We start from the raw sequence: 14,289 nt of genomic DNA on the forward strand, positions 1-14,289 counted from the left end.
TCTATTTGCAAGTGGCCTTTTATCATGAAGGAGACCATATCTTTAGACCTGCCTACAAACACTGATATATTCATGGTTTCAGTTATTATGTCCTTTATTTATAAACTGCTTTTCCGCTAGTGAATGTCCTGTATGAAACAGCCACTTTAAAACTACACACAATATACTTCCAAATAAAAGCATACAACAAACATTTTAAAAGGACCTACTCTTCACAATTGTCCAAACAACAGTTTATGGCTCTGGTCCAAACTGGTAATGCTATGAACACATATCTTGGAATAAGCCTTATGGAACAACATGGAATTTATATGCATGAGGTTGCACTTTTAAGTCCCATAATAGGACTAAACTTAATCACAGCAAACTTGCTTCACTGGTTATGACAGGAACTATTGTCACTCAGCTATCAGGCATTCTGTGTCTATTACCCGGCTACTTATTACAACTTTTTCTCAATAAACTTCTACAATCAATGGACTGAGTTCTATTGCACCTGAGGGAAGCAAGATGTTGAAACCTATGGGACATATTTCTAATAAGCCTGTTCACTTTGAGCTGCTCCTCTTTTCCCCGCTTTGTTACAACTCCTAGCACTGTCCACCAAGGCAGAATGGTCATAGTTGAGACACCAGACTAAGATGCATCTGCCACCTTCAGGAATTAGCGTTCCTGACGTCGGGGGAGTTGCCTGCATTATCTGCCGTCCCCAGGCACGGGTGAGAGACGTGTCTGGGAGACTTTCTGGCCTGCGCTCCCTCGGCCTTCTTCAAGACTGGGACCCTGCTGCTACTGCTCCTGCTGCTTCAGGCCATCCCACCCCCTTCCATAACATCAGCCACCTGGCTGGGAGGGGAGGGAGGCCATAAAAGCCGGAAGCTTGTGCCAGGGCCCTCACAGACCAGTGTTCCTGACGTCGGGGGAGTTGCCTGCATTATCTGCCGTCCCCAGGCACGGGTGAGAGACGTGTCTGGGAGACCTTCTGGCCTGCGCTCCCTCGGCCTTCTTCAGGACTGGGACCCTGCTGCTACTGCTCCTGCTGCTTCAGGCCATCCCACTCCCTTCCATAACATCAGCCACCTGGCTGGGAGGGAGGGAGGCCATAAAAGCCGGAAGTTTGTGCCAGGGCCCTCACAGACCAGCGTTCCTGACGTCGGGGGAGTTGCCTGCAATATCTGCCGTCCCCAGGCACGGGTGAGAGACGTGTCTGGGAGACTTTCTGGCCTGCGCTCCCTCGGCCTTCTTCAGGACTGGGACCCTGCTGCTACTGCTCCTGCTGCTTCAGGCCACCCCATCCCCTTCCATAACATCAGCCACCTGGCTGGGAGGGGAGGGAGGCCATAAAAGCCGGAAGTTTGTGCCAGGGCCCTCACAGACCAGCGTTCCTGACGTCGGGGGAGTTGCCTGCATTATCTGCCGTCCCCAGGCACGGGTGAGAGACGTGTCTGGGAGATTTTCTGGCCTGCGCTCCCTCGGCCTTCTTCAGGACTGGGACCCTGTTGCTACTGCTACTGCTGCTTCAGGCCACCCCATCCCCTTCCATAACATCAGCCACCTGGCTGGGAGGGAGGGAGGCCATAAAAGCCGGAAGTTTGTACCAGGGCCCTCACAGACCAGCGTTCCTGACGTCGGGGGAGTTCCCTGCAATATCTGCCGCCCCCAGGCACGGGTGAGAGACGTGTCTGGGAGACTTTCTGGCCTGCGCTCCCTCGGCCTTCTTCAGGACTGGGACCCTGCTGCTACTGCTCCTGCTGCTTCAGGCCACCCCATCCCCTTCCATAACATCAGCCACCTGGCTGGGAGGGGAGGGAGGCCATAAAAGCCGGAAGCTTGTGCCAGGGCCCTCACAGACCAGCGTTCCTGACGTCGGGGGAGTTGCCTGCAATATCTGCCGTCCCCAGGCACGGGTGAGAGACGTGTCTGGGAGAATTTCTGGCTTGCGCTCCCCGGCCTTTCAGGACCAGGACCCTGCTGCTGCTGCTTGGGGCCACCCCACCCCTTCCTCAACACCAGCCACCTGGCTGGGAGGGGAGAAGGGGCATTAGAAGGGGTGTGGGTTTGTTTTGTTTGTTTTTAACTGTTATTGGGTTGCATAGAGACCCACAGTGGACCTGATGGAACAGGAAGGGGGGAGGGCGTTGGAGGGGGCAGCCATTGAGGTGGTGCTGGGTAGGGGAAGGAATGGTGGTGGGGGTAGAACATGCCCGCGTAGGAGAAGAGAGGTTAGATATCTTACATCTATCCCCTCTTCTAGTCCTACCTCCAACCAAATGGTATCAGGCGACCATATCAGCAAACCCTCGAGCCACACGGTGCTGTTGATGAACGCCAGGTCAGTACAAAATAAAACTGCCCTCATCCATGATGTAATTCTGGATGAGGGTGCTGACCTGGCGTGCATTACTGAGACCTGGGTGGGAGAGGAAGGTGGTGTCCCCCTCTCCCAGCTGTGTCCTCCTGGGTACTCAGTCCAGCACCAGTGTCGCTCGGAGGGTCGGGGAGGGGGAGTTGCTATAGTCTATAGGAGTTCTATCTCCTTGACCAGGCTTCCTATCCCTTTGAGAGGAGGTCTTGAGGGCCTGTATTGTGTGTTGGGCTCACGAGACAGATTAGGGATTCTGTTGGTGTACCGCCCACCCTGCTGCGTACCAACAGTCTCCCTACCTGAGCTGACGGAGGCAGTCTCGGACCTGGTGTTGAGGACTCCCAGGCTGCTGGTGCTGGGGGACCTCAACATCCATGCTGAGGCTGCTTTGACTGGGGCGGCTCAGGACTTCATGGCCGCCATGACAACCATGGGACTGTCTCAATGTGTCATCGGCCCGACACATGAGAAGGGCCACACCTTGGACCTGGTTTTCACAACGGGACTGGAAGATGGTGGTTTGGATGTGGAGGGGCTGGTTGTGACCCCATTGTCATGGTCAGACCACTTCCTGGTCAAGTTTAGTCTATTAGCTTCTTCTTCCCTCTGCAAGGGTGGGGGATCTATTAAGATGATCCGCCCTCGGAGACTTATGGATCCAGATGGATTCCTGAATGCTCTGGGGGAGTATCCGTCTGATATGGTTGGCGCTCCTGTCGAAGCTCAGGTCACCCTATGGAATAGGGAGATGACCCAGGCGGTTGACACGATTGCGCCTAAGCGCCCTCTCCCTGCTCGCCGAGCCCAGACAGCTCCTTGGTATACTTCTGAACTGCGGGCGATGAAGCGAGAGGGGAGACGGCTAGAGCGCAGGTGGAGGAAGTCCCGCTGGGAATCCGATCGAACACGACTTAGAGCCCATTATCGGGCCTATTTCGTGGCAATACGGCTGGTGAAACGGCAATATTTCTCCAGCCGCATTGCTTCCTCAGAATGTCGTCCAGCAGAGTTGTTTCGGGTGGTCCGGGATCTTCTTCAACCGGGAAACCCGGTGGAGGTCCCGGACTGCTCATCAGCTCGCTGTGATGAGTTTGCTATTCATTTTGAGGAAAAAATCGCTCAGATTCGCAGTGGGCTGGACTCCACTGTTACTGCAAAATCGGAAGATGTGTCCAGTGTGCCGTGCTTAGGTCAAACTTTAATGGATGAGTTTCAATTGTTGAGACCCGAGGATGTGGACAGGGTGCTTGGATCTGTCCGTTCTACCACCACGCCGCTCGACCCTTGCCCATCTTGGCTAATTGGAAGATCTGCCAGGGGGGTTCGCACTTGGGTCCAGGAGGCCGTGAACGCCTCTCTGAGAGAGGGAGTGGTCCCTACCGCCTTGAAAGAGGCGGTAATTCGACCACTCCTTAAAAAGCCTAACCTGGACCCAAGGCTGGTGGTCAACTACCGACCAGTGGCGAACCTCCCTTATTTGGGCAAGGTGTTGGAGCGGGTTGTGGCCGGGCAACTCCAGGCGCTGCTGGATGAAACGGATTTTCTGGATCCATTTCAGTCGGGTTTCAGGCCGGGTTTTGGTACAGAGACAGCCTTGGTCGCCCTGTATGATGACCTTTGCCGGGAGAGAGACAGGGGGAGTGTGACCCTGTTGATACTCCTGGACCTCTCAGCGGCTTTCGACACCATCGACCATGGTGTCCTTCTGGATAGGCTGGCTGGGTTAGGAGTTGGGGGCACTGTTTTACGGTGGTTCCGCTCCTTCCTAGCTGACCGTATCCAGAGGGTGGTGCTGGGGGACAGTTGCTCTGCCCCATGGCATTTATGTCATGGGGTTCCTCAGGGCTCGATACTGTCCCCCATGCTGTTTAACATCTACATGAAACCGCTGGGAGAGGTCATCAGGAGGTTTGGGCTGAGGAGTCAGCAATATGCTGACGACACTCAGCTCTACCTCTCGTTTTCCACCAATCCAGGTGAGGCGGTTTCTGTGCTGAACTCGTGTCTGGACCTGATAATGGACTGGATGAGGGTTAATAAATTGAAACTCAATCCAGACAAGACGGAAGTGCTGTTAGTGGGTGCTTCGCCGGACAGGTTGGAGGGCCACTTCCCTGTCCTGAATGGGGTTACACTCCCCCTAAGGGACAGGGTCCGCAGCCTGGGGGTGCTCCTGGACCCCAGTCTAACTTTGGAAGCTCAGGTGGACTCGGTGGCCAGGGGTGCCTTCCTTCAGCTGCGGAAATTATACCAGCTACGGCCCTACCTGGACGAGTGGAGTCTCATGACAGTTACACATGCACTGGTAACATCTCGTATTGATTATTGCAATGCGCTCTACGTGGGGCTGCCTTTGAAGACGGTCCGGCGACTGCAACTGGTTCAGAATCGAGCTGCGCGGCTGGTGAGTGGTGGGGCCGCCAGAGAGCACATCAAGCCGATTCTGTATAATTTACACTGGTTACCAGTTGCTGTCCGGGCCCAATTCAAAGTGCTTGTTTTGACATATAAAGCCCTAAACGGCTTGGGCCCTGGATACTTGAAGGACCGCCTCCTTCCATATGAGCCTACCCGGCTGTTAAGATCTAGCCAGGGGGCCCTTTTGAAAGAGCCATCCCTCAAGGAGGTAAGAGGGATGGCTTGTAGACAAAGGGCCTTCTCGGCAGCTGCCCCCAGACTATGGAACGCCCTCCCAACTGAAATTCGCCTGGCGCCGACACTGATGATATTTCGGCGCCAGGTCAAAACCTTCCTGTTCCAGAAGGCTTTTAATTGAAATAACATTAACTGTGGGTCTTAATGATGGCAATTTTAATTGTATTTTAATTGTATTTTAATCATTTTATTTTATTGCATTGAATTTTAATTGTTGTAAGCCGCCCAGAGACCTTTGGGTAGAGTGGGCGGCATATAAATTAAATAAATAAATAAATAAATAAATAAATAAATATCAAAAGAAGAGAAATGATAATTCCACTGGTGATGAGAGTGTAGAAGTTCCTGTAGGGTAGTACTGGGTATCAGCAGTAGCAGAAGGTAACACTGGCCAGAGGATCTTTCACAGACAACAACAGTTGAAATTCAAGTTAAGTCATGTTGGTACTCTGCACGAGAAGGCTGATTACCCACTTCTGAATATTAATACATTGAAAACTCTGTAATCAGACAATCTTAAATCAAATTAAAGGTAGTACTGGAAGATGAGACATTTAGGTTGAAAGGCACTCAATTACTGAGGAAGAGGAAAAGAAAAATATGAATAGTGCCATCACTAAGGAAGTATATTCTGGACTAAAGCGAAAAGGATATCTAACTGCTCATGTACATGGAGACAAAAGGAAAATCTGGTAGTCTGCAATACATATAATTTGAAGATGAAATGTGAAAAACAATTTCTTCAAAAAATAAACAACTTCTAGTCCATGAATGTGAGATATTGTTTCTATATCCATAAACCAAAATGCCAGGAAACAGTTCAACACTGCCTTGCAATATCGTGCCCAAATTGCCAACAGAAAAAAAGAATGCCAAACTTTACCAAGCAAAGACCAGCTTGAATGTTGACAACACCAATATCAATGGTCAAGATGACCTACAGGATCTCAAGCAAGAGAGGATCCTACAATGTGACATCTTTTTCCACCATTTAACTGCATATCACCCAAACACAAAGCAATTGTCATGGCTGGTTTTGACAAGTCCTCTAGGTATGTATTGCTTGGGATAATTGCCTTAACTTGCAATGGCACATGTGGTCATCAGTGGATGGGTGATATAGAAATCATTGTATAATTGGAAGCAGAGGATGGAGATGCTCTGTTTTCTTTTGTAAAAACCAAACCAAACCAAGAATGGGCTCTGGTACAGATAATGAACTATTGGTACCAAAATCTGACTAAAAATGAAAAAGAACACTGAAGCAACACTAAAACTGTCATGGAGCCAAAATATCATTGAAAACATAATTGAAATAATATTTGTGAATAATTTAAAGGCCACACAAAGAACAGATTTGCATAAGTAAATTCAATTATCCATGTACCAAAGAAATATGGTTTGGAACCAGAGGTATTATTTCTGTCAAAAGAAAAGAAAAGCAGGATCAGTGAAAACAGATGAAAAACAAAAGCAAAAGTTAACAAAGATAAGAGTCAGAGTACAAAAGGCAACTTTTCAGTGACTTGGACCTAATAAGGACAAAGTGAATTATAATGATTCTTGCAAAGAAGAAATGAATTATAAGAAAGAATCATCAACTAATTCAAGCTATAAGGTAAAGGTAAAGGTTCCCCTTGACAATTTTTGTCCAGTCGTGTTCGACTCTAGGGGGCGGTGCTCATCCCCGTTTCCAAGCCATAGAGCCAGCGTTTGTCCGATTACAATCTTCCGTGGTCACATGGCCAGTGCAACTTAGACACGGAACGCTGTTACCTTCCCACCGAGGTGGTCCCTATCAATCTATTTGCATTTGCATGCTTTCGAACCGCTAGCTTGGCGGGAGCTGGGACAAACAACGGGCGCTCACTCCGTCACATGGATTCGATCTTACGACTGCTGGTCTCCTGACCCTGCAGCACAGGCTTCTGCGGTTTAGCCCACAGCTCCACCATGTCCCCTTTGTATCAAAAATCCTAACAAGATTAACCTAACAAATAAGCAAAACAAAATAACAGCTTATAGACAGGAGACAGTGGATATACATTTGATTCCCAAAGCAAGGAGATGCCAAAGAGTACATCAATTGCAGGGCCATTGCATTAATTCCCCAAGCCAGCAAAGACACCAAGTTTTTATAGGCCATTGTGCAAATACAAATTGCCTACTAAAGAACTTCAAAAGACGATCCATGTGCTTCACTCAATTAATATAAATGTTAAGGATTGTTTTTCTTTATGGGTGTGAGGTATATACATAAAAACTCTAGCCAATATCTGACAGTATCATTCCTTTATAGCAAATAATAGCCAAAATGACCTTTTAGAGTCTTCCAAGTCTTTCCTTCTATGATTGTGTATGAAGACACACAATCTGTTCAGGTGATCAGTTGCACCTTGGATGACCAATAGTTCAGGCATGAGCAATGCCTCACCCCCACAGATGCCCTTTCTGCTCAGCAAATAGGTCAGGGGCTGCCACAATTCCACTTCCTGCCTACCTGCTGAATTTAGTTATGATATCTAAAGCTATGGTATCTGAAGATATGCCATCATTTATTTTAAATGAATAACATTATTCATAACTCTGCTCGGGACTTGATATGAAATAGTGCTACAAGCCTACAAACCAAGAACGTGTGGATTTAACTTAGCCAAATGCCTTGAGATGATGACAATGCTTTTTCCCATCTACCCCTCCCTTCTAGTCCTCCTCAGCTGTGGGAAATCAGCTGGAAACCTCTGCCAAAGGAAGCTGCTTTTTTCCCCCTTCCCAGACTATAATCATTTCCAGAACAAAGCAATGAGCAGAGACAGCAGTATGGCAAACATTTTGACAGGGAACTCCTTTATAAAACTGAACAGTTTTACTGATGAATGGGATCATTTGGTTTGCTTAGCAAAGTGGGAAGAAAAGAGAAATGAAAAGGAGAAAAAGAAACCACGGCTGGCGATACTGTCTCAGGGAGGGTTGCCTTCTCACAATTGCATCTGTGCAGTTTTGGCAGGAGCTTCAAATACACATCTGCATTTGGTAAACATCTGCATTTGCTAAAGAGTTGTCTGTTGGGATTCAGGCACATAAAGGTTTGATTTTATTTTAACATTTATATTTTTAAAAAGAAGATTTTGAACAATCCAGATGTTAAAGTGTTGGAAAGAAAGGGCTCCGAAAGGAAAATTGTGAGATTGGGGAGAAGAACAAGAGGGGTGTAAGAGAGAGGTTCCAGACAAAACTAGACCTTTTTATTCTGGTTGTGCAATCCTGGATTGTTCACATTTTGCCACAGTATACTGTTTTGTTTTGTTTTGTTTCCAAAAATCATCCAGCTAAAACCAAGGCAAGTTCAGCGTATTCAGTCATTTGACTGCAAGGAAGTGTTGCGGTTTTGGAAAATGGTAGTACAAAGCCAAATTGTATGTCTCTTATAGCTCTAGGCTAGCATCATGTAGTCTAAGCAAGGAGCAGCAAGACTTCACACAATCTCCACCCCTCAGTTCTGGAAGCTCCTCACTGTGTGCCCATTCACAAACTGGTCATGACACTGGTCACACAACTGATTACACATCAGGAATTCTTTCTGAGTGGGGGAGAAAGAAGCTTACATTATTTGTCTTTCTGCATCAAGGCCACAGGACTGTAATCATAATTTTCAAATAGCTTATTTCTATTGAGAGTTCAAGAACATCCCTTAATTGGCCCTGAAGGGGATTTATATTTTGCAGGCACACCAAGGGACCACACACAAAGGATCAACATTTGCCACATGCTCCCAGTAGGGATGGAAGAATCTGTCAATTTTCCTTCCTTCCTTCCTTCCTTCCTTCCTTCCTTCCTTCCTTCCTTCCTTCCTTCCTTCCTTCCTTCCTTCCTTCCTTCCTTCCTTCCTTTTTTTTTTTTTTTTTGCAATTATCTCTTCTTTCCAAATTTTCTGATTCATTTCCACACTAGGTAACTTAAGTATTTCAATGTGTTTAAAATGGTGCTTGCTTTCATTTTTCCTAACATTTGCTGCTCAATAGTTTCGATTTATACGTCCCATCTCTAATACAATGTATTTCTGTACACTATTTCACCGATGCATTCATTTTTAAAGACATATTTGCAAATATACACAATTTTGTATACATTTTATTATTTGAGAATTCCTCAGAAATTTAGAGGAGTGAAAATACTAAAGGATAACTGCATTTTTGGTTTCCATATTTATTTGGAAGTATTTCTATAGGTTCTTATTTTAATGTGAATAAAATGACCTTCTCCAACACGAGATTCGAGCAAACACAATAATCCTCCCACTGCTATCTCTTAAAGATGTAGTTGAGAAGTCATCAGCTTCTAGGCCACACAAGGGCCCAGCATACCCGAGGCATTGGAAGGAGAAGGTAGAAACAGAGATGGGCCAGCTTCTTGACAGAGCATCCTTAGGGTCCTTCCTACCAATAAGGGGAATCTGGGGTTCTAAATCCCAGCATGCATAGCAAAGAATGTACAGTTTTTCTATCAGTTTCTGGCAATGAAAGGTTTCTATTAGCAGACTTAAACTGCTACTGCCACCAGCCTCTTTCTAGCCACCACCCCCTGCCTAACTAGATTTCTCCTTGGCCATTTATTGGCATAATGCCTCTAGCCCAGGAGGTCCTCATAGCCAAAGCATTAGGGAGGAAGTAGTAAAAATATGGCCATGTTGTTGTTTAGTCGTGTCCGACTCTTTGTGACCCCATGGACCAGAGCACGCCAGGCTCTCCTGTCTTCCACTGCCTCCCGGAGTTGGGTCAAATTCATGTTGGTAGCTTCAATGACAGTCCAACCATTTAATCCATGCTCCCCCAAAATTCCTTGGCCCTGAAAATTATCAGTCCTGATCCCACTCACAGTGATTCAGCAACTATTTATGACTATTAAAAGCTCCCTGAAATGCCAAGGCTCCCAAAGTCTTCTCTGGGGTAGAAGGGAGCCTAGGGAGCCTCAGAAGCTGATGAAGCAGGATAAGAAGTTTTAAATTAATTATTTCCAACCCCCTGGTCTGGTTTATGCTGGCAGAATTGTGCCAGCAGGATTTTGCCCATTCACATGTACCTCAAAAGGTATTTGGAAAACTATTCTTTCCCAGTTTTTATGGTAGGTCTGGCTATTGCAGTTAAGGGTAATTTCAGATTTCTATATTATATCCCCCATGGTACAAACTGTGGAGACTACAAGGAGGAGATGGGGTTGCTTTTTTCTTTTCTTTTACAAACATTTTTATTATAGCTACTATTCACTGATACTTCTATTTCAGTCTTGCAACATTAATGGTCAGATTTTCCTTGAGGGAATGGAACTGTCTGCTTTGAATAGAATGAACATGAAAAAGAAATGGCTTGCATACAGCCATCCCTGTCAGATGGGGAAGAGGTGAGATACAAATAAACATCTGGGGTCCTAATCCAGAGTAGTACTTTTGTAGGCTTTGTTTTTAACTTTTTGATTTTCATTAATCATTTCCATTTCTGTCTCATTCAAACAGACAAACTTATCAGTACCTGTAGGATGGCCATTTAACTAGGCCTACATGACTTCAAAAGTAAGCTGGGCCTTATTTTTCAATCTACAATCGACTCGAAAGAAAGGGATCTTGTAAATCATCCCACTTCATCTTTCATGGACATTGCTGGTTTGTGGTTTTGTTCCAAACAATAACATTTTTCAGACATTATCAATGGGATGCTCAAGTCCATTCTTTTTCCAGTTTTTGGACAAGCATGTTAACTAATTTGGGTCTGACAGAAATTGGTTGCTATGATCAAGGCTGTGAGCCAATGTTCAACCAGGCCTACATTTTTAGGCAGAATCTTCTACTAGTGTTAGCAAGCAGTAGAGCTGAACGCAGTCAACTGCTGGATAGCTGAGTGGTCTAGGTCTCTGGCTGCGAAGTCAGATGTTGAGCGTTCAGTTACCTACTGTGCCTCCTTGACAGGGGTTGGACTTGATGATCCATGGGGTCCCTTCCAGCTCTGCAGTTCTAAGGTGGTGGTTCTTTTTTGTTATTATAATTATTATAGAGCAACAGTTCCCAGTCTAGGTACTCCTCATGGTTTTAGACTCTTAACTTCCAGAAGCCCTAAACTGTCAACACAGACAGTTGACAGTTCAAATTAAGATGGGTTATTATAGTCCAAATTCATTTATAGATTGGGGTACCTATAATCAATTTAGTTTTAAAACAGAAACATATGACTGTTCTTTTTTAAAGATAGGGAAACTGAACTCATATGTGCCCTTTGCAGAGGGCAAACAAGATTAATAAGGTTAATTTAAGGGGTGGGGATTTTGAAATTTTAAACAGTTAGCAAAGAGCTAAATTCCCAGTTTCTAACATATAACTAATTGATTTTCAGACCTAATATTCCAGGCTCTGGCTCTTTCAGTGCCACAGAAATATATGCCATCTCTTCTTGGCTTTTATATCTAATCCAGTCAGGTTCAACGACAAGAAAATGGGACTAACTGCCAAACAACCATTTGAAGAACAGTCAGTTCATAGAAGAAGGAGAAGGAGAAGAAGAAGAAGTCATCTGGAAGAATGGGAAAGCTGATACTGAATGTCTTCTGTGTCTCAAACCGCCACAGGACTTTGAGTGGGAGAAATGTAGATTCTAGTGCTGACTCAGAAACAGTCTGCTCCAGATTGACAAACCAGGAAATGTTCCCCTTAAGCATCTCAAATATACTCCTTGGTGGGTCATAAAGTACAAGTTACCATGATTTTCAGGCTATTTCAGTATTATGGATTTCTTAAGGAAATATATTTTCAGAAACATCCTTGGGCTGTAAAAACATAGTGAGATTCTCATATATAAAAAGATGAATTCACAAAATGTTTCCAGCCTAGGCTGGACTACTGAAAAACTGAAACATAATGAGCACTGGATCAAGTCCTATGCCTGAGGCTTCAGCGTTAACAAAACAAAAGTTCCTTCAGGCAAGTTTTTAAAAAGCACTTGTAAATTCACAGCCTTTCACCCAGTAGGCTTAGGATGAAAGACAAAGCTGAAACCTTCCAATATTTATGTAATTATGTCTGGAGGACTCTCTTGTTCTAGCTGTGAATGAATCCAGTCACAGCAAGATGGAAAAAGAAGGGAAGTATTTTCCTGCATTTGAGGTTGAGGGTAAACTTCCTATGTTTGAGGTTGAGGGGTAATTTGCACCATTAGAATGATTAGCTCATTCTTCTTGGAAATTTCCCTGTTACCTTTGGACAGAACTTAACAACCCATGCTGAGAAACTCATGTTTGTTCTACAATAGCACCTTTCCAAAAGTAGGGCAGAGTTGTAGTATTTAAACAAAGCTGGAAGACAGCCTCACGGGAACGCTATGTGAATAACATCTGCTGAGGGCCATAGGTTAACATGTTTCTGATGCCTAATGACTGCAGGACATGACCCAGACAAAGAAGAAAAGAAGACACAAAGTCAGCTTGAGAAGCTTTTGGGTTTTGTTCAGGAGTCTGTCAGGTTCAAAGGTTTTCTGCTCACATGGCAGATTTGAAATTCTCAAAGATATCAAGGAACTTTGTGCTATCATCGTTGTGCTTAAATGATAAATGTCCAAGGTCTGTGCAAAGAAGTCACACACTTCTTATATTTCATGCCCCTTTGTCCCACCTGTTTATATTTTATCCTCTACACCTGGGCACATATGCAATGTATTATGTTGTTGATGAACACACAGAGAAATTTACGTACTTGGGACAAGACTTTGTCCATCTGATGAAAGGGCTCCTTTTACTAACCATATAACTAGATGCAGTCTTCCCCTATAAATTGTGGCCACAGTACACTGTTCTGAAAGGAGAATTTATCTTACATCTAAAGGAAAGAAAAAGAGTTAGGAAGTGAGGTATCTGAATCCAGTCTGAGGAATAAAGAAGTCTATCTTGCTGTGCATTTCATGGATTTTCTGTGAGGCAGATAAAGTTTGTGCCCCAATATCCTCACGTGTATGGAAAAAATTGCATTATTTGAAAAGTACATGAAGAAAAATGTTCACATTTCAAATGTGGGGAAAACCCTGACTCCTTAAACACTTCAGTCAATGGGGTGAATGCATACCAGCATGAAATCATCTGTACATTTACGTAGGTGAAAAAAAACCAAATAAATTGACAGATCTTGTTTGCTAAAAGAGAGGGGAAAGAAGTAGATGAAATAAGATGCAGAACCAACAGAGGCATAGGTTGATGTTGACTTCATTGATGCATATTCCTAAGAAGTATTCATCTTCAACACATCCTGATCGTTCCTTCCACAGGTATGCTGTATGAACAAGCCATGACAAAGCCTAAGGTTTGCACATCATCCTTTCTCCAGTCTTCATACTGTTTTCTACTCTTCAATAGACCAGTTCCCCTCTATTTAAAAGGCAGCATTTCTTTACTCAGTTCATCATTAAACCGTGGAATTCATTATCACAAGTTGTAGGAATGGCTGCCATTCTGGGCAGCTTTAAAAGATTATTAGATGAAGTCATGGATGTTAGGTCCATGAATGTCTACTAGTCAAGATAGCCATTTGTCACCTCCTTTATCAGAGACAATATGCCTCCATGTACCAGTTTCTGAAGAATGCTAGAGTGAAGATTCACTCATTCCCCTGTGTGTGGGTATCCTAATGGCAACTGGTTGACCACCATTTGTGGTTCTCTAAAATTGTAATCAGTGGGAACTAAGTAGGAACAAAATATAATTACTTCTTCTGGCTGGATTCCTCACTAGATCACACATCTTCACACTGAAGAACAGTTCTGCACAGGGAAGAACCATTTGCTTAAAATCATAGGAGGATCATTCTAATTTCATTCTCTAGTACGCAGAAGAGTTAAAGGAAGCAAGGGAGTGTGACAAAGATTCAGGTTTGCTATGGTGTGCTTATGTAGGAAAGGGAAACCCAAATGGCTAGGAAATGTGTTGATAGTACTTCATATAATTTCTTCTTGGTGTATCTCTCTTCCTTCTTGTGAAGTCTCATGGTGCAGTGGTTAAACTGCAGTACTGCAGCCAAAACTCTGCTCACAACCCAGGTTCAATCCCAGATAGTCATCTCAGGGTTCATACAGCCTTTCATCCTTCTGAAGTCAGCAAATTGAGTACCCAGCTTGCTAGGATGAAGGGGAAGAAAATATGTAGCCTGCATAATTAAACTGCAAACCACCCAGAGTGCTTTAAGTACTATGGGGTGGCATAGAAGCAGCACACTTTACTTTTTGATAGATTTAAAACTTACT

General features: G+C 44.7%; 1 protein-coding gene across 4 annotated transcripts in view; it reads right to left on the bottom strand.

Annotated features, from left to right (window-relative positions):
• The window catches only part of VCAN (versican), a 181,027-nt gene that overhangs the window by 49,837 nt on the left and 116,901 nt on the right, over positions 1-14,289 (bottom strand). The window lies entirely within an intron of this gene.

This window comes from Pogona vitticeps, chromosome 2, assembly GCF_051106095.1.
Source record: "Pogona vitticeps strain Pit_001003342236 chromosome 2, PviZW2.1, whole genome shotgun sequence".
Classification (NCBI taxonomy): domain Eukaryota; kingdom Metazoa; phylum Chordata; class Lepidosauria; order Squamata; family Agamidae; genus Pogona; species Pogona vitticeps.